Genomic DNA, 22,768 nt, shown 5'->3' with positions numbered 1-22,768 from the left:
ATCAGCAGGCGGACTCTCAACCACTGCGCCACCAGGGAAGCCTTGAACTGCCTATTTTGATTCTTTGCCCATTTTTCCTCTTGTGTTGTCTTTTCTTGCTAATTTGTGAGAGCTCCTGTGTATTCTGGGTTTTCATTCCTTGTCTGTTTATGCACTGCAGGTGTTTTCTCCCAGTCTGTTATTTATCTTTTATTTTTTAAAATTTTAATATTTATTTATTATTATTATTTTTCTGGCTGCTCTGTGCAGCATGCAGGATCTTAGTTCCCTAACCAGGGATTGAACTTGTGCCCCCTGCATCTTTCATTTTTTATTTCTTCTTAATTTGGGGCTTACCAGAAAAGTTGCAAGATTAATATAAAGACTCCCAGGTACATTTCACTCACATTTTTCAAATGTTAACATTTTACTATATTTGCTTTCTCCTATCATTTAAAATTAAAAAAAGTATTTTTTCTGAACCGTTTGAGAGTAAGTTGCAGACATAATTCTCCTTTACTCCTAAATATTTTATTTTCTTAAAACAAGGACTTTTTTAATATCACACTATGATTATAAAAATCGTGAAATTATTTTTGACACAATCTGTAGATCTTGTCCAGATCTCACCAGTTGTCTCAATAATGTCTTCTAGAGGGAAGGGAAATCCAAGATTGTATGCACTGCATTCATTTATGTCTCTTTAGTCGCGTTTAATCTGGGACAGTTTCTGCTTGCTTTTTTGTTTCATGACATTGATACTTCAGTTGTGTTAGGAGAGCCTCAGTTTGTGCTTGTGTGGTGTTTGCTCATGTTTAGATTCAAGTTCTGCACTTTTCAGGGAGGAATACCATGGACATGATGTGCTCTCAGTTCCTCTAACCAGATCAGTCCCATCTTTGACGATGCTAACATTGACCATTTGGTTGCAGTGGTGTCTGCTGCTTTTTCCATTGTAAGGTTATTTTGGGGAGATAACCGTAAAGTTTGCTGTGGGGTTTAGAGGTTTTGAGCCTGTGATTATGGAAATACCCTATTACTCCGTAAACTCATAGCACTAGTTGTAGCTTCCACTGATCATTGTTGCCTCTTGAATGAATGATGATTATGACTTTTCCAAATGGTGATTTTCCAGTTCGATCATTCCTTCTATATTTGTTGGCTCTCTGCTGTAAAGAAGAGCTTTCCCATTGTGTATATATTTTTATATTTATTGTGGATTTATGAAATTTTAGTTTATTCAGTAGATTATAATTCTTTACCATTATCTTGGTGTTCAAATTGTACCAAATTTATCCAGTTAATGTTTAACTTTGTTTTTTTTGTTATAATTTTTAATATGTTTAAAAGTATTGATTTCTTGGAACTTCCCTGGTGGTCCAGTGGTTAAGACTCGGCGCTTCCAAAGCAGGGGGCATGGGTTCGATCCCTGATTGGAGACCTAAGATCCCGCATGGCGCATGGTGTGGCCAAAAAACAAAACAAAACAAACTGACTTCTTTTGGCTTCTGGATTTTGCGTTGTACTTAGTGGAAGCTCTTTCTTGCCTAAACTGTTGATCATCTAAGTCCCAGGTTTTCTAACCTTTGCTGCTTGCCTTGTGAATACTTCCATTGCCTCTAAGCACCACAATGGGGAGTGGCTGGGAATAGAACAGAACGGTGCAGAGAAGCCCAGATGGTTGCTGTGCATAGCCAAAAACAACCATTATAGCACAGAGCTTGTTTAAAAAAAAAAAATTAACCCTCGGAAATTGAAATCCTTAAGCGTATTCAAACTTCCCCCTTTCAAGCAGTGTGCTAAGTGTATTTAATCTTTTCTTAACGATTCAGGACATTAGGAATATTATTATTATTATTTTTTGCTGTGAGTGACACCTCTTCTACCTCCTGAATTGAACAGGAGTGTTACTCATAAGGTTGAATGACTAAGTCTAGGCCACTTTAATTTTAAGAGTTTTTGTATTTGCTATTCTTAAATTAAAAGAAGTTTTTTTCACCTATTTTCCTTCACTGTCTTTTGCCTGCCAGTTAGCTCTGCTTTCTTGTTGTTACTACTTTGTTGCTTCTAATAGTCTCTCCTTTCTAATCTGCTGTAAAGTTGGGAAGCCAGATACCCACAATATTCTAATAATCTGGGTTTAAATAACAAATACCCTCAAGTGTGAGGCCCTGGGAGTCTCCCTTAATGAGTGGTTGGGCTGTATGTTTTTTTCCACTAAGAGACATGGCTTTTTCTGACAATGTGGGTGGCAGTGAGGATCTCAGTCATTCATAACTGCTCTTTGAAATAGGTAGGGCAAGAGATGCTCTCTGTAATTTATAGAGGAAGTAATGGGTGGTGGTGGTAACGTTATTATTAGGAGAGCTGGAATTTGAATCTGTTTTTTTCCTCTAAATCTATTAAGCATTATTTTTAGTAATACTTCCTTGTCCCATCTATTACGAATAATACTTTCTAGAAAGCTATGTTGTATACTGGCTTTAAGTATGGATCTCTTATGGATTTTTATTAAATGTAAGTTTTATTTATTTTTTATGTTTTAAAAATTTATTTTATTTATTTATTTTTGTCTGTGTTGGGCCTTTGTTGCAGTGGTGGTCTTTCTCTTGTTGCAGCGAGCTGGGGCTGCTCTTCCTTGCAGTGTGCGGGTTTCTTATTGCAGTGGCTTTTCTCTTGTTGCGGAGCACAGGCTTTAGGCGCATGGGCTTCAGTAGTTGTGGCACTCGGGCTCAGTAGTTGTGGCTCGTGGGCTCTAGAGTGCAGGCTCAGTAGTTGTGGCACATGGGTTTAGTTGCTCTGTGGCATGTGGGATCTTCCCGGACCAGGGATCGAACTCATGTCCCCCGCATTGGCAGGTGGATTCTTAACCACTGTGCCACCAGGGAAGCCCTAAAGATAAGTTTTAAAATGAAGCAGGTTACTAGCACATAATTTTCAAGTTCCTATTGGCCTACAGTGTGGGTCCCAGACTAGAAGTGGGAAGAAGGTTGAGACTGTTAGACTTAATCAATTATCTATTTTATTATCATTAATAATTATTAATTTCATGGGAATTCCCTGGTGGTCCAGTGGTTAGTACTCTGCGCTTTCACTGCTGAGGACCGGAGTTCAATCCCTGATTGGGGAACTAAGATCCCACAGATCTCGCGGCGTAGCTAAAAAAAAAAAAAAAAAAAAAAAAATTATATGTCTACCTATGTACATAAGTATATAAATTTCATTATCTGTTAGTGCTATTATATACAATGCTATCTGCCTGGAACCCTCTTTGCATGGTTGGTTCCTTTCAGCTCTCAGATGAGATGTTGCCTCTTCAGAGAGCCCTTCCCTGACCTGAAATTACTTCCCTCTTCCTACCTCCCTCCTCTTTTATATCACACACCCTATTTATTTCCTTTATGGCTTAATCACTTTTTGGAAATACCTTCTGGAAATATCTTGTGTATTGTTAATAGCCAGTAAAATGTTAGCTCTGTGATTTTTTATCCTTTGTCCATCTTTAGGGTTTATTTTATCTCATTGCTTAGGTCTTTTTGAACTCCTCTGAGCACCTTCCTTTGCCCAGGAATGAGGCTCTCTGAATTTAAGGACTTCTGTGAGGGCCTTGTGTCTTGTTTACCATTGTATCCACAGAACCTGGAATAGCAGTCCTGCGGAATATGATATAATTTCAGCAAACATTGAATGTAATGACAACATACTGGCTTTTTCACTTGAGAGGTGCATTTGGGGCTTATAGTCTAATGTGCTTTCAAAGAATAAGCATATGGCGTAGCTGCATTATTACTGATTAATAATACCATTTTATGTGTCATACTACTTTGTATTTTTTTTAAACAGAAATTTTCAATTATGGGATAGCTGGTCTATTTGGTTTGAAGCCATAGAAAATATTTGAATCTTTTTTTTTTTAAACACTTTGTGAATCTTAAAGAGTGATTCTCAAACTTATGTCTGTGAACCACTCTGACAGAGCAAGAAGACATGCAGGCCAATATTTTGTTTATTTTTATTTTATAGCCAGTATTTCCTTTTAGGTTCTATATTTGGCACAGAAGCTGCATTAGTACGGGAGGAAGACCAGGCAACTACTGTTGTATCCCCAATGTAGTTTGTCTTATTTGCCAAGTGAGGACTGCATTGGGTACTTGGATAAAACCAGGGGAGAAGAATGATTTAGTTGGAGATGCGAGGGAAAATTGCACCTTCCATACCCTGGTTGGTCTGTGGCAAGAAGCTAGCTACCTACTGTTTAACTCTATGCTTTGTTCTGAGTTATATTTGGAATAAGTCATGTGACGGAAAGAAAGAATATAGAGGATAGGAGAAATTGAGGAAAAATTTATTCCCCCTCAGTGTTTCACAAGATGTCCTGGGGAGAAGGAGTTTGAATAACTAATTTTACCCTTAGTCTGTTTTTAGAGTTTGTTCCATCTCAAAGGCATATGATTAGGTCTTGTTGAATTCTTCTGAATACCTTCCTTGGCCATACCCAGCTACTAGATTCTCTGAATTCAGGACTTCTCACAGTATTTTTTGCTTGGTTGCCTTCCTTTTCCTAAGATGATTTTAAAAAGCCCTTCAGGTATATAGAAAGCTCTGTGCCCATTAAACGATAGCTTTTCCCTGCCAGTCACTGAAAGGTATAAGACTTTAAAAAAAAAAAAGGATCAATTTGTTTGAACTTGCACCTGTAATATGTTTATTTTTGTTGTTAAAATTGAACCAAACTTCAATCAGAATGAAAGTGTGGGGAGCATAAGAGAGGGACAAAATTATATTCTCAATTTATGTAGAAAATAGAAACATAATGGCTTTGAACATGTTGATGAATTAAAAAAAAAAAGGCCAGGTTTTGTGTTTACTGTACAATCATTAAAAGCACGTTGCTGATGATATATCTCTGGAAAATCTTGGTTCAGGCATATCTCCCATTTGGTGGGTAGGAAAAATGAGGCACACTGAATCTAATTTGTCCAAGGTTACAGAAAATTATAAGGAGCGTGTAGATTTCCAGACTCTACCTAATATTTTATCCAGTTAGTTGAAATGTATATGGACTTCAAAGAGGACAGGTGAAGTACTTAATATAGTTTCCTAGCTGTACATAGTAATCGCTCAGTTAAATTTTGCTATTATTAATTATTCAGGGAGAAGGTTCTGGTTGCTGATAATGTATATCTTGATGATGTTTTTGAGCACAGAGACATAATATTTGTATTCATGCTGGTAAGAAGAAAATTAAATTGAATTACAGTACAAAACTTATGCAAATACTTTGCAATACAGACTTTTGTGTTTTGGATTTCTGCTTTCATGACTTTTAGGCTACTGTTAGTTTTAGATAAGAGAAATTTGAATCTCTGATTCTGTTTTCTTCAAGGGCCTGTATCTGCCTTTGTAGGCGTTTTGCATAGCAAGTACAGGTCGTTTTGTGTTGAATGCGAAGTTTACTTTAGTGTCTGGTGTTAGATGATTTGTATAGTATTAAGTGAAATGTTTTAATGTATTGTAGTGTTGAGGATATCTTTGATGTAATTTTGACATGAGTATTACATATTGATTAAGTTTCTGTTTCTAAATATTAAGGAGTGCAAATATTTTAATCTTTATATGTCAGGAATTCTGGGATCTTCTTCTTCCCCCTCCTTAAATTGCTGCTGGTGGAGGTGGAAGCCCGTCTCAGTGTTAATAAATGCCATTACCCATTCCCTTCCCCCAGCTTTACACTGGAGCCTAGTTTGCCTGCAGCTGCAATGGTAGGCATCTTTCAGGAAGTGACCTTGGCTTGTATTAATCAAATTCAGAACACACAAAAAGCTTCTTGCTAACATGCTGACTTGATGTAAAATTTTATCGCATCCATTTTCTTTCAGAATGAGGCCATCTTGTAAAAAGAAGATGTACAGAAGACCCCTCCAATTTAATACATTAAAAAAGCTTCTGCAAACCATGTTTAAAAAAACACCTAGATTTTAAAAGTAAAGACTCTTTATAGACAAAGATGCATAAACTTAGATCATGAAGGTTTGGGAGTTGTTACTAGAAAATTACTTGTTTTAATGCTGAATTAAAAAAAAACCCCTCTACATTAGGATCAAGTTTATTTACTATCTTAACTACATTAAATTGCTGTGGAAAATTTATACCTATGAACTTATTTTGGGGCCCTTTAGTAGTTATATATTAAGTAAGATACTTTTGTATATTGGTTATCTTTGGGTGTTCAGAAATGACTGTGGTGTCTTACTCTGTTGGTTTGGGTAAGAAAACTAATGCCCTACATGGAATCATTTTCTTAGGTAGTGGTAGCACCTACAGGGCCTTATAAATATAACGTAAAATTAAGTCAACAAGACTGGTAAAATTCGACCACCTATTGTATTAATGAGAAATATTCTGACTACAAATTCACACAATTGCTTATTAGTATTTAACTGATCATTGTGATAGAGCAGTTAATACAGCTCTTTCACTTTTATCATGTAACGCGTCACAGAAATCTAGTTTTTAAATGTAGGGTAGTTAAGGTGTGTATAGTACAGATCTTCATTTTAACCTTGCTCAATGTTAAATACAGAATGTTGGAAAGAGTAATGGATTAGTTTACTGATGTTTTCTGCGTTTGGGAGAAATTTACATTAAGAAAAAAGAATTGGAGAGTAGTTGAGTCTATTGCCAAGGGGTTCACTCTTGAGTTTATTGTACATAGGAGTCACTTCTGTGTACTGAACTGTTTGAGGAGAGAAATACAAGAAAAGAAAGCTTAAACCTTAGGAGCTGTACCTGCATTTTGGTAGATGTACAGTACGAAAAGTACAGGCATGTTGCAGGTTTATAAATTAATGATTAGGAGAGGAGGTGGAAAATCTATGCAAATAAAAAATTGGGGTTAGATAAATACTTTGATTAAATGTCTTCAATATCTGAGTTTTTTTAAAAGCATTTACTGGAAACATAACCAGCATTATCTTTCATCATATTGTAAATTGTTCTTAGAATTGCAGCCTCATGGAGATAAATCTATCTCTTTAACTTGCCTAAGTTCACCCTTTGTCTCCATACCAGCATTAATGATTGGTTTGTTAGATACTACAGGATAATTTCAAGGAAAATTACTCGATCATTTCTCCCCTCAAATACCTGTTTAAAATACATGGTCTTCAATAAAATCATCATCTTGAACTTAAAATGTTCTTTGCCTCCTCCTCTGCTACCTCCCCTCCCCCCGCCTCCCCCACAAAAAAAAAAAAAAAAAGGAAAAAGGAAAGCCTTGCAAGAAAAGGAATACAGGCAATCCTGGTGGCCAATGAGTTAATGTTCATTTGCAGCCTGAGGGTCAGCGTACAGTCTCTGTTTCCTGATTGGCTGCTAAAAGGTGAAATTGAAACCACTGTAAACTTTTGACCCTGTAGCAATTCTTGTGGAACGCCTTCCCCTGGTGGAGCCCAGAGCTTCAGCTCACCTCTCCACCCAACCCCTCCCACCCCCTTTCCTGTATTTATTTTGTGTGATCGTGCAGCACTGCATGCAGTTTTTCCAGGAGATGGGGGAGAGGGAGGTGGAACAAGCACCAGCAAGCGGCTGGCTTCATGCCTGTTTTAGCAACCATGTCATTACTAACTACAGCTCAGCCAGAGATATGGGGCTTGTTAATAAACTGGTCTGCCAACCGGAGTTTTTTAGTTTTCTCCTTAATCTCAAGGTAATTTAAAAAATGCAGAATGGTTATATTTACTGCCATTGTTCATCAGTGGATAGTATCGTAGTGCAAGCAAAATGTATGGCATGATTTCCTGAATGTGTTGAGTTAAAAATAGCTTTCATATTAAGCAACCTTTATACACCCCATTAATGTTTCCTCTGTCTCTCATGATTTTTACACAAATAACATTTTACAAAAGTTTTTTTCTTCTTTGCTTTTGTCTTTTGTTATAAAGAAACTCAAATGGCATTTCGGTTCTAACTATGGAAAATAATTGCAGAAGTTATCTGTACATTCAAATTTCGTTAATAATTCTTTCTCCCCCCTTTATTTTTTCTTGGCAGAGGTAAATGGTTTTGGATTTGTCTTTCATTCACCTGTAAATAGTGCTTTATAGTTACCAGAGCAATCCTATGAAAAAGGCAGGGCCACCCTTCTCTCTTCTCTCCTTTAATATTATTATCAGACTCTGTCTTCATCTTCTGGTTCTTCCTTGTATCCCTGGTTTCCGGTGCAGCGTAGCAGGTTGATGCTCAGCAGATGCTTACTGAATGAACACAGTTTTCATTTCGGAAACTATAGTGGTTATTTGTAGCTGCTTCTCCTTTCCTAATTAGCAGCAGGAACCATATTTTGCTTATACTTTTGAGTGCTTGTGCAGCGCCTGACATCTAATAGGTGCAGAACAAACATTTAAGTGAATTAGATGCCTCCCACAAGATCACTTTATGAATCTGAACTTCCAAAAACTAGGTTTTCTGAAATCAAGGCTTCTTTTTTAACTGCCTCATTTAAATTTTCAGGTTGGCTCCACATAGAACTAAACATTTATTATAACTTATTAAATGACTGTGTAGAATAAATTACGACAAATCAGCTTGCTCCTTTCTAGTGTACATCACAGGATAGGTGGTAATACATGTCAGGTTTTTTTTTTTTTTTAAACCCTGCCCTTTACTAGGCCTGTGTATGCTGTAATTTGAAATAATTCCTGCTCCCCTTGTCAAAAAGATTATGGTTTTTTTTGAAAGTTTGTCATCAGTGTATTACCAATGTTCTCTTGGGTACCAAATACATTTTTCCTTATTTACTTGAGCACATAATTATGGGCTAAATAATAAATTTTAAAGAGAAAATTCTTTCTATTGAGTTAAGTTTATACAGCTTCAAAAACAGTAGCATCTTTTTATATAATTTTAAATTATATAAAATAATTTGTCTTTTGTTATAAAAATTATTTTTTAAAATAAATTTGTTTTTTTTTTTAAATAAATATTTTAAAATGAATTTATTTGTTTTATTTATTTTTGGCTACGTTGGGTCTTTGTTGCTTTATTTATTTTTTAAAAATAAATTTATTTTAAAATAATTTGTTTTATTTATTTATTTTTGCCTATGTTGGGTCTTTGTTGCTGCGCACAGGCTTCCTCTCGTTGTGGCGAGCAGGGGCTACTCTTCATTGCGGTGCACGGGCTTCTCATTGTGGTGGCTTCTCTTGTTGCGGAGCACAGGCTCTAGGCATGCAAGCTTCAGTAGTTGTGGCTCTCAGGCTCAGTAGTTGTGGCTTGTGGGCTCTAGAGCACAGGCTCAGTAGTTGTGGCCCACGGGCTTAGTTGCTCTGCAGCATGTGGGATCTTCCCGGACCAGGGCTCGAACCTGTGTCCCCTGCATTGGCAGGCGGATTCTTAACCACTGCGCCACTAGGGAAGCCCTTAAATTTTCATATGGTATTAAACTTACATCCTTTTTTCCCGTTTCATTATAGCTACAAATTGGTTGCAGTTGATTGTTGCAAGTAAAATCTGGTGTTACAGTTTTGACAAAGGATATATTTATTGCTTGGTAAATAATCTCAACTGCAAAAATATTTTAAGTTTAGTTTATGCCAATATTATATAATCTTTAAGTAACCTGATATTTAGTTGGTGCACAAACTTACTCTGTAGTGCTTTGAAGATGAGTGGGCAACAGCTGGCTTTTCCCAAAGATGGTGATTCCCCATCTCTATCTGTGATTTTAGGGAACTGAGGAGGGAGTACCTGGGAGTCCTGCCTGCAGCAACATGGAAAGAACAATGAGTTTAATATGATTAGTAGTAGAATCCTTGCCCCCTTCCATGTTCAACAGCAAAAGAAAAACAGTTCAATAATATTCAGTGGCCTGTTTTTGTCCAGTCGGTGTTTCTAAGCATCAGCATCATGTAGTTTGGATTTTCCTCTCTGTCATATCCCCTCCCCCAGTTTGAATCTTTGTTCTGGCCTCGAGGCACACCTTCTCAGACTAGCTATTAACAAAGCTCAGTTTGATCTCCCCCAAGCCCCTGCGATAGCTTTCTAGTGGTGCAGGTTTTGATAATGGGGATCTCATCAGTCACCTTTCTGTTATTTATAGTAGAAAAATTAATGTCATACCCTGTCCCCTCCCCCACTGCGATACTTAATATTTTGGGGTTGTGTCATTCAATTTTTATGTCGGTCTGGTTTGACTTTGTGTGTGTGATTGACTAAAGTCCAAACTATGAAAAGGAGTAAGGATAAGGTTGTTTTTTGGCTGTGCCGCGCGGCTTGCTCAACCAGGGACTGAACCTGAGCCCTCGGCAGTGAAAGTGCAGAGCCCTGACCACTGGACCGCCAGGGAATTCCCAGGATAAACTTATTTTTGATGAAGATAATAAGTACAGTCCCAGGAAATATGCTTTGATTGTTGCCTTTGCAGAATCTTGGTTCTAGGCAAGTTAACTGCAGTTCCCCAACAGTTCCATACTTTACGGGATCCTGGTATATAGTACTTTTTAGACCATCTGCTCCTTGCAGGTTCCTGGTAGGCAGGCCAGTCATTGATCTTTGACTATTTGGGGACCTCTCTAATCCAACTGCATACTTCCTGGGAGAGGAGCATTTTGTAGATGGTGTTCCTTTGGGTCCTGGGGGTTGTGGGTACAGATTGGCTGGGTCAGCACTCCTTTGGATAGTTCTCACCAGCAGTACGACGGTGTTTGAGTATTAATGTAGGCTGTCTCGCCAACCTTTCACGTTAGGCAGCAGACTTGTTTCCGGGGTCAGTCATTAGGGTACTAGGTACATTCTGACTCAAATTCCTTTTCCTTCCCACCCCTCTTGTTCTTAGGTATTAATGCCACCCCACCGACCCCCGTTAGCCCCCCAAAAGGAGCAACAACAAAAGAACCATTTCTGAAATGAAACTTTATTTAAAATTAGGGCCAGAAAACCTTGGATTTTCTTTACAGGACTTCTGCCTACCTTTTCCCCCTTCACTGTCCTCTAAATAAATTGGATATAAAAATTCAAGTTATAGGGGCTTCCCTGGTGGTCCAGCGGGTAAGACTCCATGCTCCCGGTGCAGGGGCCGTGGGTTTGATCCCCGGTCGGGGAACTAGATCCTGTGTGCGTGCCGCAACTAAGAAGTCCTCATTGCCGCAACTAAAGATTCTGTGTTCCACAATGAAGATCCCGCGGGCCACAACTAAGACCCGATGCAGCCAAAGTAAATAAATAAAATAAAAATTAAAAAAATTCACATTGTAAAACATTGAATTCATTTAAAAACTAAAACTGATGATTGTGTTTTCTCCTATTTTTAAATTTCACTGTGCTTGGTAATTCTTGTTATATTATGTGTCAGTCTTTTTTTTTTTTAAATTTATTTATTTATTTTTGGCTGTGTTGGGTCTTCGTTTCTGTGCGAGGGCTTTCTCCAGTTGCGGCGAGCGGGGGCCATTCTTCATCGCGGTGCGCAGGCCTCTCACAGTCGCGGCCCCCCGTTGCGAGCACAGGCTCCAGACGCGCACGCTCGGTAGCTGTGGCTCACGGGCCTAGGCCTAGTTGCTCCGCGGCATGTGGGATCCTCCCAGACCAGGGCTCGAACCTGTGTCCCCGCATTAGCAGGCAGATTCTCAACCACTGCGCCACCAGGGAAGCCCCTGTCAGATAGTCTTGTTTGGCTAATAATTGTTTTTATTTATTGAGCATTTGTATACTAGGTACTAATAAGTAATTTAAGCATTTTCACTTAATGTTCACAAGAGCCTTAGGAGGTGTGATAGCCATTTTAAGATGAGAAATCTAAGGCTCAAAGATGTCTTTAGTTGACCCAGGGGTACCTAACGAGATCTGGTGGGCTCTGAAGCTTCTGCCCTTTAGCCATTATGCTAACAACTAGCTATACTATTGTGGATTGGAAGATGTAGTCCAAGAACCACCTTACTTATGGCATGTATCTCAGTTATAAGCTAGAGACTACTGTGCTTATCAGTAGACCTGGTACTAGATATATCAGTTCCTTTTATAACTTTAATTGCATGGCACTGATATATTACCAGGGTTTTCCTCTTTTCCCTTTGTGATCCACATTATAATGTGATATCCTTCCATCCTCAACCCCCACTCCCCCATTTTCACACTTTTGAGTTTCAAAAGTGCAACAGACCGGGCTTCCCTGGTGGCGCAGTGGTTGAGAGTCCGCCTGCCGCTGTAGGGGAACCAGAAGATCCCACATGCCGCGGAGCGGCTGGGCCCGTGAGCCATGGCCGCTGAGCCTGTGTGTCCGAAGCCTGTGCTCCGCAACGGGAGAGGCCACAGCAGTGAGAGGCCCGCGTACCGCTAAAAAAAAAAAACAAAAAAAAAGGGCAACAGACCCTTCACATCATGCAGCTAGATTGTGGTTGGTTGTCTTCTCTATGCTACATGTGGATTGCCCATGGCTGTGATGTATTTGTTACTCGGAACTTGTGAATATATCATTTTTTTCTTCCATCCTTTCTCAACAGACTTGCCAATTCCAGTGTGAATGCTATTAATTTAAGGGCATAGTTATGGTTCTTGTCTTTATAGATATCTCTAGAATTAGCAATAGTTAAATTATTGCCTTATTGATACATTTGGAAAATCATAAGTGATGTTGAATGTTTTTATTGGCTCACTTTCTTGTTGCACTAGAGCCTGCTCCACATCTCCTCAAGTGCAAAGTCTGCTGTTCTTTATGTTCATGTATTTATTGCAGTTTATTTTGAAGAACTGCCCCTCACTTACCTGTCTCCCATTTCAAATTATTTTTTGTTGGTGACTCAAATGATGCACCCTTTCCTAGAGGGGAAGAAAATATCCAGGGCTTTTTTTTGTTTTACCCTTCTCCTTGCTTGCTTCATCCATCCATCTGGTGGGTATTTATCTTTTTTTGACTTCAGTATTTAATTAGCTTCTGACAGGATATTTATATTTAATTAATTAATTGATGAATCAGTTAATTAATTAATTAATGGCTGTATTGGGTCTTCATTGCTGCGTGCGGGCTTTCTCTAGTTGTGGTGATCAGGGGCTACTCTTTGTTGTGGTGCACGGGCCTCTCATTGTGGTGGCTTCTCTTGTTGTGGAGCACGGGCTCTAGGTGCGCGAACTTCAGTAGTTGTGGTGCACGGGCTTAGTTGCTTCGAGGCATGTGGGATATTCCCAGACCAGGGCTCGAATCCATGTCCCCTGCATTGGCAGGCAGATTCTTAACCACTGTGCCACCAGGGAAGTCCTATATTATTTTAGATTGTTAATTTGTTGAACATTACTTTTGGACTGGTGGGAACGTCCCAAGTTCAAATTACCCAGCTGGTTTCATCACTTTTCAGGACTTGAAGGTGATCTCCTTTATCTCCACTTTGTGTTATCCATGTTTACAAACTGTGACAGACTGTATTATGTATGCCCTGCCTGATTTTTATTTTTTTTATTAAAAAAAAATTTTTTTAGCAGAAGTAGTAATATATGGCAAAATGAGACATGAAGCTCAAATTCCCAGGAAGAGGCCTTATACTTGATAGCTTTTTGTTGTTATTGTTTGTTTCTTATGTCCAGGGAAGGGAAAGGTGGGAAAAGTTATTTTGTGTGTGACTAATAATAGTACTTGTATAAAGAAAGGGCAATAAAAATCAACACCCTTTTTTTTTTTTTTTTTTTTTGTCCTCAGGATCAAAATACTTGCTGAACAGTGGAATCAGAGACCAATAAAAATAAACTCTACTTGAACATCATCTGACTGGTTAGCCAGGTAATTCAGTTTTACTTTGGATCTTTTGTAATGTTCTGACTTCACCCTCTGAAGGTCCTGCCCTCTTCTTGATTTATGGTTTAATCTTAAGCTTATTTTATGTGTCATGCTTTCCTCTTTAATAATACTATTAGTTGAACGAAGGAATAAGTGAATATATATGTGTATTCTATATACAAACATAAATTTGGGGGAAGGGTTGGAACTATGTTACGGTTTAATATGAGACACTACCACCTGCCCACTGTTTCCTTATGTGTGAATATTTTAATGGCACATAGTCAAAATCTGAATCAGCGCCACCCATTTTGACTATTTCACCTTGTGAAGACCAGTTTCACCGGATTGCTTGTGCTAGTGTGCAACATTTCATCTGACTCCTCTCCTGACTTTTATTATTGCATCAGAATAGGAAAAACGAGAAGAGAAAAGTTGTCTGATAGCTAAGAAAGCGGTTATGCTTTTCTTAGCTAGTTAAATTTCTTTTTGCTGGTAACACTATTGTTTTTTGTTGTGATACGCGGGCCTCTCACTGTTGTGGCCTCCCCTGTTGCGGAGCACAGGCTCAGCGGCCATGGCTCACGGGCCCAGCCGCTCCGTGGCATGTGGGATCTTCCCGGACCGGGGCACGAACCCGTGTCCCCTGCATCGGCAGGCGGACTCTCAAGCACTGCACCACCAGGGAAGCCGTGGTAACATTATTCTCTTGGTTAGCTAGGCTTGAAATGTGAGTCATCTTTGAATCCTACCCCCCTTTGATATATTTAATAAACAGGTCTTATCTGGTTTTCTGTTTTCATGTCCCCTGTATTTGTTCAACTTTCTGTTACCAATCTTAGTTTTCTAGGCCAAGACTCCTTAATTTCATGCTTGTGTTTGTCCAAATGTCCTTTAACTGCTTCTTATCTGTAGTGTTTCTACCTACTTGAAGGTTTGCTAGAAAATTTTCTTAAATATACCCCTTTAACCAAGCCTCTTTTCTGTTCTAAGCTTTGTGCTACTGGTCCCTGGCTTACAGAAAAAAAAAAGTACAAACTCCCTTCTCTTGTATTTGAAACAGTCCTTTGGGAATTTATCTAAGCCTCCATCCTCAGCTCTTGCTATTTCCCTATAAAATCCTTCAATTAATTATGGTATATACCCATTATATTCTGAACATAGTAGAGAACTATCTCCATAGTATTTATCTTAAAAAAAAGAAACTTTATTTGGAAATACTTTGCAATTTACAAAAGTTACAAAAATAAGAGTATGAAAAACATCTAGATATTCTTTAGCCAGATACAGTCTCTGGTGTTATTATTTGCGTTCATGTGTACTTTTACTCTTTCTTCTCTCTCTTTCTCTCTTTTCTGAGCTATTTGAGGGTATGTTATATATATTGTGCTTCTTTCCCTTAATACTTCTGCTTTATAGGGTCATTCTCTCATATAACCATTGTATAGTTATAAGCTTCATAAATGGATGTCGATACAAATCTATTGCATTCAGACAAAATATTCCAATTTTGTCAGTTGACCTAATAAGGTCACTCACAGCATTTCCCTTACTTCTTGTAACAGAAACCAGTCTCGGGTCAGATACTGCATGTAGTTACTATTTTTCTTTAGCCTCCCTTTTCCTGGTATATTTCCACAGCCTTTGTCTTTTATGACATTGACATTTTTGAAGAACACAACCCTTCCCCTCCCTTATTAGAATGTTCTTCATTTTCTGTTTGTCTGAAGTTTTCTTGCAATTAGAATGTGGTTATGCGTTCTTGGCTGGAATACTGCATAGGTGATGTGATCCTCCGAGAAAGATGCACAACTTCTGGAGGCACATGGTGTATTCTGTCCCTCATTGGGATGTTAATTTTGATCACTTGGCCAAGGTGTTGCCAGATTTCTCCACTGTATAGTTTTTTTTCCTTCTTTTGCAAGCAGTAAGCAGTCTGTGGGGGAGACAATGCTGGTACCACAATTCTCGTCACAATTTGCCCTAGATTTAGCATTCATTGATGATTCTTGTCTGATCTAATTTTTTACCATAATGGTTCCAAAATGGTCATTTTCTTATTCCATTCCCAGTGGAACTCCTTTAATCATGCTCCTGTGTCCTTGTGGAGAACAGTATTAGAGACCAAGATCCCTGGGTGGTGGAGGGTAGGTGTCCTTGTTGCTTCTGGGTTGTCTTCTCTTCTTGACCCTTACAGTGACACAGCTAGAAAATATATGAATGTCTATACACATACATACATAAATATACTTGTTCATATATACATGTTCATAGCAACATGAATATATGTAGTTTAGAAATCATGAGTTTATGTCAGTATGTCCAATTTCACTCCACATCTACAGGGTTCTTTCTTTGCACCTCTCATTTCATATTTTTACGTCCTTTTTTTTTTTTTTTTTTTTTTTTGGGCGGTACGTGGGCCTCTCACTGCTGTGGCCTCCCCCGTTGTGGAGCACAGGCTCTGGACGCACAGGCTCAGCAGCCGTGGCTCACGGGCCCAGCCGCTCCGCGGCACGTGGGATCTTCCCGGACCGGGGCACGAACCGTGTCCCCTGCATCGGCAGGCGGACTCCCAACCACTGTGCCACCAGGGAAGCCCTTTATGTCCTTTTTTTTAAAAAAAATTTTATTTATTTTTGGCTGCATTGGATCGTTGTTGCTGCATGCGGGCTTTCTGTAGTTGCGGGGAGCGGGGGCTACTCTTCGTTGCAGTGCGCAGGCTTCTCATTGTGGTGGCTTCTCTTGTTGCGGAGCATGGACTCTAGGGTGCGCGGGCTTCAGTAGTTGTGGCGCACGGGCTCAGTAGTTGTGGCTTTTGGGCTGTAGAGCACAGGCTCAGTAGTTTTGGCTCGCGGGCTCTAGAACGCAGGCTCAGTAGTTGTAGGGCATGGGTTTAGTTGCTCCGTGGCATGGGTTTAGTTGCTCCGTGGCATGTGGGATCTTCCTGGACCAGGGATTGAACCCACGGCCCCTGCTTTGGCAGGTGGATTCTTAACCATTGCACCACCAGGGAAGTCCCTTTATGTTCGTTTTTATGCCATGAGAGCTCTGGTTCCCAACATTGTCAGTACATTTACTCTTTTGCTCTATCCTATAACACATCTAAAATAATTTCAGAATTGCTTGACCATTTCACAGTAAACAAACTTAATTAAAGTGAGTGAAGAATTTGTATATAGTTCTCCACTTCCCCAAGACTGAGAGTAAATCCTGTATTCTTTTTTAATGATTGATTGATTGATTTATATTTAATTTATTTATTTGCTTGTGCCAGGTCTTATGCGGCAGGTGGGCTCCTTAGTTGGGGCATGAGAACTCTTAGTTGCGGCATGCATGTGCGATCTAGTTCCCTAAGCAGGGATTGAACCCAGGTCTCCTGCATTGGGAGTGTGGAGTCTTAACCACTGTGCCACCAGGGAAGTCCCCCCCCCCCCCGCCACCTTTTTGTAAGATTTGCATATTTGTATTTCTTTTTTTACTTTTTATTAGAGTTGATTTACAATGTTGTGTTAGTTTCAGGTGTAAAATCCTGTATTCTTAAATTACTTGAATTAGTCCTCCCTCCTCCTACTTTCCCTTCCTTCCCCAGTTTTATTTCCCACCCTTACTTTCTGCATAATGTAGTTATGGTATTTGTTTGAAATGAAATGAGATTTATTTATTTGTATGCTTGAGTTTCAGTTTGTTTTAAAGTGCTCCTTCCCATTCTGATTGGTTATGTTTTGATTATGTAGAATATGAACACATTTTCCGAAGTCAAAATTTTACAGAAGATACACATTCCCTTCTGTATCCTTTCTACCCCATTCTCCCCATTCTTGGAGGAAACTATCTTCAGTGTTTTCTGAAGTATTTCCCTGTGTTTCTTTTTGTAATGACAAACAGATATATGTATAATCTGTTTTATTTTTTCTTTTTGTTTTCACAAAAGGTAGCATACTATGTATATTCTTTTGCACTTTGCTCTTTTCACTTACTGATGTCTCCTGGAAATAATGCCATATCATGCCAAAGGGATCTTTCCCATTCATTTTTAAAAATCATGGTAAACTTTACATAACATAAAACTCACCATTCTGACCACTTTTAAGTGTGCGGCTCAGGGGCATTAAGTCCCCTCACACTGTTTGCAGCTGTCCCCACCATCCATCTCCAGAATGTTTTCATCTCCCTACACTGAGAACTGTGCCCATTAAACACCAATTTCTCACTGCCTCTTTTCCCATCCCCAGTCTCATTTATTTTTTACATAGATGTATAGTTTCCATTATGTGCATGTAGATTATTCAGTCAGTTTCATATGTATGGATATTACCTAGTTGTTTCCAGTATTTTGTGATTAAAATAATGCTGCAGTGAATAACCTCATGAATATATATTTTCATATTGTTGGGGGTATACCTTCAGGATAGATTCTTGGAAGTGAGATTGTTAGGTTGAGGGTAAATGCATATATAGTTTTTGTTAGATATTGTCAGATTACACTCTATAAGGATTATACCATATGGGTTCCCACCATCAATATGTGAGAGCGCCTGTTTCCCCACAGTCACACTGTAAAAGTTCTTTCCCTCAGCGTGTTTTTTTAGATGGATCCACATTTTTCTGTCAGAAGTTTCTTTCTTTTTATTGCTGAGTAGTATTCCATTGTGTTTCCTATTTTGGGCTGCTATGAATAAAGCTTCTAGGAACATTAAAGTACAAGTCTTTGGATTTTTTTTTCCTTCTTGAGTAAATACCTAGGAGTGTAATTGCAGGGTCTTCTGTTAAGTGTGTGCTTATCTTTATAAGAAATTGAAACTGTTTTCTAAAGTGGCTTACCATTTTATATTCCACCTGCAATATATGAGAGTTCAGGTTACACATATATCTCTTCTTTTATGAAGTGTCTGTTCAAATTTTGCCCATTTTTAAAATTGGGTGGTTTTCTTATTGTATGAGTTAAAAAAAAATGTTCTGGATACAAATCCTTTTCAGATATATTTTGAGAGTATTTTCTTCTGGCCTTTGTCTTCCCTTTTCATTTTCTTGATTTATCAATTTTTTTCTCTTAGGATTAATCCTTTTTTAATGTGCTAAGAGATCTTTGCCTATTGTAAGGTTATGAAGATTTTTCTGCTTTGTTTTCTTGTAGAAGTTCTATAGTTTTAGCTTTACATTTAGGTCTGTGATCCATTTTGATTTAATTTTTGCATATGGTGTGAAGAAAGGATTGAGGATCAGTTTTTTAAAATATTGACATTCCGTTCCATGGCTATTTATTGAATAAGACTCTCCTTTTCCCATTGCATTGCTTTTGGTAACTTAATCAACTAACTGTGTGTGTGTGTGTGTGTGTGTGTGTGTGTGTAAATACATACACAAACATATACATACATATATACATACATATACATACATATATATATACACACACACACATACACACAGATGTATACATATATATAAAATCAGGATCTATTTCTGGTCTTTATTCTGGCCATTGATTTGTATAACAGTCCTTATGCCCACATATATTGTCCTGATTCCTGCAGCTTTTATAGTAAGGTTTGAAAGTAGGTAATGTGAGTCTTTCAACTTTTTCTTCTTTGCCATGATTGCTCTGGGTAATCTAAATCTTTTGATACAAATTTCAGGATCAGTTTGTTAGTCCCTACAGTTTTGTCAGTCACTCTGAGAAACTGCCGTGCAGAATACATCCAGCTTGGCCGTCCTGAATGCTGGTTATTATCTTGTCCATTCAGCAAGATTGCTGGACTTTGTTTGGGTTCCTTATCCTCGTGCTGTGATCTGGAAAAATTGTTGCTTCCTGGTAGGAAGCCTGGCTGGTGGTAGGGCTCATGTTGTCATATTGGTCCATCTCCCCCCAACTCCCAATTGTTTTCCTGATCTCAGGGACCACAGTTTTTCACTGCTTGTTCTCTGGTATCTGAATATAGTTTGTTCTTACAATTTGTTCAGTTCATGGTGGGATGAATCCTATTATTCTCTCTTGGTCTAAAATAGAAGTCCCACAGTTGATTCTTGAGTTACATTAAAAAAAAAAAAAAGCCTCTTTTCATTCTTTGCAAAAAGGTACAGAAAGATGTCTTTATTAACCATATAAGCTTCTTTGAGCGTATTTTATTTATTTTTTTGGCCACAGCATGCGGGAATCTTACCAGTAGTTCCCCGACCAGGGATCGAACCCGTGCCCTCTGCAGTGGAAGCGTGGAGTCTTAACCACTGGACTGCCAGGGAAGTCCCTGAGCGTATTTTATTGAACAACTTCTGAGACCAGAGGATTAATTTCTCTCTGGAAGTTTTCCTGAGGAATATAGGATTGCATTTCTAAAGTCTCTTTTATTTGTTCTTGTATCTTGAGACTAGGAAACCAGTCCAAACAAACTCTACTAGATTTCACTTGCAGTCCTATAAATATGAGTGAAGTCATCTCCTCTCCCGGTTCCTCAGATTTACTGAGTCTCTGGCCTACTTTTGAGGCTGGTCCCTATAAGCCAAGAATAGGCCCATAATTGACTTATAAAGTGTGAAGTCTTTGCTTGTTAATGATGGGCTTGTCATGCCTGATTAAATGAGAATTAATCTCAATTATGACATTCATGATATGGACTTGATTGTCCAGTTATCGTGATAAATAGGTTGACAGATGTTTATTAAACCTATGCAGTTAATATTATTGACATGAAACGTAGAGAGACTCAGTTTTTACTTTTATATTTGTGTTTTTCCCTGAAATTAGAGGACATCGGATCGGGTGCCACTTAAAATGTTTTTCTATTTATTTTTATTTTATTTTATTTATTTTTATGCCTGTGTTGGGTCTTAGTTGCAGCACGTGGGATCTTTCGTTGTGGCATGCAGGCTTCTCTCTAGTCGTGGCGTGCGGGTTTTCTCTGTTCTAGTTGCTGCGTGCAGGCTCCAGAGCGTGCGGGCTTAGTTGCCCCGCGGCCTGTGGGATCTTAGCTCCCTGACAAGGGATTGAACCCCCATCCCCTGCATTGGAAGGCACATTCTTTTTTTTTTTTTTTTTTTTTTTTTTTTTTTTTTTTTTTTGTGTTATGTGGGCCTCTCACTGTCGTGGCCTCTCTCGTTGCGGAGCACAGGCTCCGGACATGCTGGCTCAGCGGCCATGGCTTATGGGCCCAGCCGCTCCGCGGCATGTGGGATCCTCCTGGACCAGGGCACGAACCCGTGTCCCCTGCATCGGCAGGTGGACTCTCAACCACTGCGCCACCAGGGAAGCCCTGGAAGGCACATTCTTAACCACTGGACCACCAGGGAAGTCCCTGAAGTATACTTTGAAAAACACCCGTGAACTTGCTACTTGAACTTAAGAACTGGAAGGTTGTTAGGTGTATCAACTCCCTGTGTATTTCTTCATGAACTCATCCTGCTTCTATCCCAGAAGTCACAGTTATCTTTAATTGTGGTTGCTTTTTAAAAACGTTTGAGAAACCACACGTGTGTGTTCCTGAACGATGTTTAGTTTTTCTTGTTTCGTAGCTTTACAAAAATATAACGAATGTAAGGTACTTGCTTTTTTACTTTTGGTTGCTTGTAAGTTTCTACCATGTTGTGTATGATTTATTTATTTTTGCTACTACTATATTGTATTCTTTTGTATGGCTTTATTAGAATTTACTTTTTAAATTTGGGATTGAACATTAGTTTCCTCTGGCTTTTGATGTATGAATGATATTTCAGTGAACATTTTTGTGTAGGTCTCTTGTTGCATAGAGAATTGTTATTGCTGTAAAGTTTTTAAACATAAACTTGATTTTTAACGCTGATATAATAAATTTACTTTTCATGTGGAACTTCTTTAGAAAAAAGTAAATTTTCTTGCTGAAATAGCCCTATGTTTTATAAGCTAATTTATCTCATACTAGTCATTTATTGTTTATCACAGGATTTGCAGTATGCACTGTGATTTTCCTTAACCTAACTTTTTAAGTACTTAATTTTTAAACAACTTTATAAAAGTGTAGTTTACGTACAATAAAATTCACCAACTTTAAATTTACAATTTGGTGAGTTTTGACAAATGTAACCATTATCACAATTATGATAGAAAACACTTCTACTACCCCCTAAAGTTCCTTTGTGCCCCTCTGCAATCTGTCCCCTCTACTGGTAGCTGGTGGCCATTGGGCTGCTTTAAGTCACTACAGTTTGCCTTTTCTTGAATTTCATATAAATGGTAATCCCCTTGTGTGTATATTATTTTGTAATTGTTCTACTGTTCCTGGATATTCCGTTCTTTTCCTTTTTCCTGTTTGTATTTCAGTTTTGGAAGAGAGACAGAAAGAGAGAGAGAGAGAGAGATAATGTGTATGTGTGTGTATGTGTATGTGCTGTGTGTATACGTGTGTGTATGTGTGTGCGTGCGTGTATGTGTGTGTGTGTGTGTGTTGAAGCTCACTGATCCACCTCCATCACCCCCACCACAGCTCTGTCCATCAAAAGGATTCTTCATTTCTGTTAGGGATTTTGGTTTCTAATACTCCCATTTGCTTTTTTAGAGTTTCCATCTCTCTGCTTACATTACCCATCTGTTCTTGTATGTTGTTCACTTTTACCATTTGAGCCCTTAGCATATTAATCATAGTTAAAAATTGTACAACTGCTTCCATTTAAAAAAAATTTTAAGAACCTGGCCTTTTTCCTGTTGACCAGCAATCTTTGGAGGCTTCTTTATATATATCATCAAAAGTTGTTTTCATTAGTGCTCATGGTTTCTCACTTAAGAATATAGGTGGCCACATAAAAACTTGTACTAACTGTTCATAATAACAGTATGTATATTCATAGGTTGGAAACAACCTAAATGTCCATCAAGTGATGAATGGATGAATAAAGTATATCTATACAATGAAGTATTATTCAGAAATAAAAAGAAATGAAGTACTGATATATGCTACAACATGGATGAACTTTTCGGCTAAGCCAGTCACAAAGGACTAGATGTTGTATGATTCCACTTGCGTGAACTGTCCCGAATAGGTAAATCCATAGAGACAGAAA

General features: G+C 38.5%; 1 protein-coding gene across 6 annotated transcripts in view; it reads left to right on the top strand.

Annotated features, from left to right (window-relative positions):
- The window catches only part of NCOA3 (nuclear receptor coactivator 3), a 120,889-nt gene that overhangs the window by 47,193 nt on the left and 50,928 nt on the right, over positions 1-22,768 (top strand). For all 6 annotated transcript variants that reach the window (XM_079946477.1, XM_079946478.1, XM_079946479.1 and 3 more), the window contains one exon: positions 13,661-13,741. The gene's annotated coding sequence lies outside the window, so the exon portion shown is untranslated. The remainder of the gene's footprint in view (positions 1-13,660; positions 13,742-22,768) is intronic.

This window comes from Stenella coeruleoalba (assembly GCF_951394435.1).
Source record: "Stenella coeruleoalba genome assembly, chromosome: 15".
Classification (NCBI taxonomy): domain Eukaryota; kingdom Metazoa; phylum Chordata; class Mammalia; order Artiodactyla; family Delphinidae; genus Stenella; species Stenella coeruleoalba.
The sequence above is the reverse complement of the archived record's forward strand: the minus strand, read 5'-3'. Positions and strand labels throughout refer to the sequence as shown.